At 50.6% G+C, this 2,627-nt stretch overlaps 1 protein-coding gene across 3 annotated transcripts in view; it reads left to right on the forward strand.

The window, feature by feature from the left end:
* Positions 1-294: 294 nt before the first annotated feature.
* ACTG2 (actin gamma 2, smooth muscle) overlaps positions 295-2,627 on the forward strand; it is a 23,947-nt gene continuing 21,614 nt past the window's right edge. For 2 of the 3 annotated variants that reach the window (XM_007459386.1, XM_007459388.1), the window contains exon 1: positions 295-380. The gene's annotated coding sequence lies outside the window, so the exon portion shown is untranslated. The remainder of the gene's footprint in view (positions 381-2,627) is intronic. The other variant, XM_007459387.1, reaches the window with a different exon arrangement.

Below are 2,627 nucleotides of genomic sequence, written 5' to 3' on the forward strand. Positions count from 1 at the left end.
GTATGGTTCTCTCTCCAGGAACAGAGCTCCATCTGGCCTCACTCTGGGCAGCTTATAAGGCCTGGTGTGAGTTTTGTTTATGCAAGTGCAGCATAAAAGGAACAAATCTGCCAGCACCGGGGCTGCTGCCTCTCGAGTCCTTTTGCATACATTTTTCAAATGATAATTCACTCTACCCAACCCCCTTCCCACCCCCCCCCACAAGGCCGATTTATTGAAAAAAACACCTTATATGGTAATACTGCTAACACACTGTCAGCTGGCCTTTTTAGGGACTCTGCTTAAAGAAGATCCGCCTCTGGGGTTTTATATTGCTCTGGTATTTATGCCAAAGACACACCAGCCCTCAGTCACTGGGAGAAGGACCTCTCATACACTCGGTGAGTACTGTACAGCTTCTGCCACCTCTGTCTTTCTGGGGCTGCCGGACCCCTGGGTGCAGGAGGCGCCTCCAGATTGGCCTGGCTTCTGTGATGCTGGCCCAGGTCACACGTCAAGACCCTCGGTGTGCAACTCTGCCTACAAGCACACTGCTGCCTGCCAGGAAAAGGTATTTCTGGCCATGAGGCATCCTGGGGCAGGAACAGCCTGGAACGGGACTCCCTTCCCTCCTAACTGGGTGGTGGGTGGGATGTGTCACCTGCGGTCTCTGCTCTCACTGCTCATTAGAGCCAGCGCAGATCTACACCCATGAGGTGTGCTTTGTCGTGGCTCAGAATGTCTGGGAGGCTGTTTTAGGGGAACAGATGCTTTTCAGAGAAATGACTTCTTCTCGGGGCATTTAAATCCAAACCAATTATGGCCCCTGTGCCTGTGTCTACTGGGGATGGGTGAGTATTTTCTTCAGACCCCCACGGGTCTCTCTGATTCATACTTGGCTAAGAGTTTTCTCACCCTTGAAGGCTCCAGGGTCATTGGAGGATGCAAAAAGTGGAGTGGAGTGGGGTAAGTGTCCTGGGGCATCATGAGGTTTTAGGGCTGGAAGGAAGTGGAACCATCTAATTCGTTCTCTGATGAGGACACTGAAACCTTAGAGAAGTTAAGCAATTTGTACAAAAGACCCACACCTGGCTGTGAAACCACCCACAAATGCCATCATCTTCCCCCAAAGACACACACACAGACACAAGAGCATAAGTAAGTAAGAGGAAAATAGACCAAGGGGCTGTGTCCGCTTTTGCAAACAGAGTCTGCTAACATCTCTTTACAGTTGAGGTTGGCTGGGGTAGTGATGCAGGCCTTGGAGGCAGACTCCCCAGCTACCAAAGTTACTAAGTGACCTCAATTTCCTCACCTGTAAAATGGGAGCAATGGTAATAATATCTATCTGGCAGTGTTGTTGTGAGGATTAAATGAGATAATATATGTATAAAGTGCTCAGGTCAACACTGTCAGGGCCTGGCCCTGAGTGCTCAAACTTTAAAAATCACCTGGACAACTTGTTAAAACACAGATTGCTTTGTTGCCCCCCACCCCAGACTTTGACTCAGTAGACTGGGGTGGGGCCTGATAAGTTCCATTCCTAATAAACTTCCAGGTGATGCTGAGGCTGCTGGTCTGGGACCACACTTTGCATAGGGAAGCTGTAGCACTGGCTTTTATTATTTGAATGGGTTTAGACCTTGAGGTTAGCCCTTGGGCTGCAGCAAGACAGAGATTCCTGTGACAGAGATGCATGGGCACTAGAGAAACTCTAATGAGCAGAGATTCTACATGTTACGCCTGGGAAACCAAGATGGGCAGAATGATATCATGACCTTGAAGCTAGATTTCTTTCTTCCTTCCCTTTGTTCATTCTGACAACATTTATTGAGCACTTGTTATGTACCAGGCACTGTCTCTGCTCCTTAGGGACAGTGTAGGGGCTTCTGCAATCACTGGGAGAGATAGATGAGAACCATGGAGAAGATAAATATATGAAAGGGGTAAAGTACAGGAGGAGCCCCTCACCCAGCCCAGAAGTTATCAGGGAAGGCTTTCTGGAGGAAGGGGTACCTGAGCTGGGTCCTGAAGTAGGGGTAGTTCCAGGACAGAGGGAGCATGGTCTTTGGGACTTTTTAAGGAGCTCAACTCCACTGAATATAGATTTCAAGGCAGGAAGCAGGGAAAGCTAAGGTCAGAGGGGCAGGCAGGGCCAGATTACTAGGGATTGGGCAATGGGGCACCACAGAAGGATGATAGCAAGAGGTCTGCCCTCTAAAGGGACTGCTCGGGCAGCTGTGAGGGGAGTGGACTGAACAGGGCAAGAGTGCCAAAACAGTGCAGTGGTCCCAAGTTGGTGGCTGGAGCTGCGTGGAGGCAGAAATAAGAGGGCCTGGGGATTGGTTGGGAGGGAGGAGGAAGCAGTCAGGGTATTCGGCTTGGGTTCCATCCTGGGTGGGTGGTGCAAATCTCTGAGGGGCCATTCCAGTCAAAGGACAGTGATGAGGGCAGCAGTCTCAGAGGTGGAGTTGAGGTGCCAGGGCATGGGGTGTAGATGCCCCATGGGCTCTGGAGCTCAGGAGAGGGGTTGGGACTAGAGCTGAGGGGGGGGGGGAGAGTGAGTGGCCGAGGTAAAAGCCAGAAGAGCAGTTCCAAACGGCAGATTCCTGAGGATCAGAAATATTGCTAGCCAGAAGCCTTTTTTT

This window comes from Lipotes vexillifer, unplaced genomic scaffold (assembly GCF_000442215.2).
Source record: "Lipotes vexillifer unplaced genomic scaffold, Lipotes_vexillifer_v1.1 scaffold51, whole genome shotgun sequence".
Classification (NCBI taxonomy): Eukaryota; Metazoa; Chordata; class Mammalia; order Artiodactyla; family Lipotidae; genus Lipotes; species Lipotes vexillifer.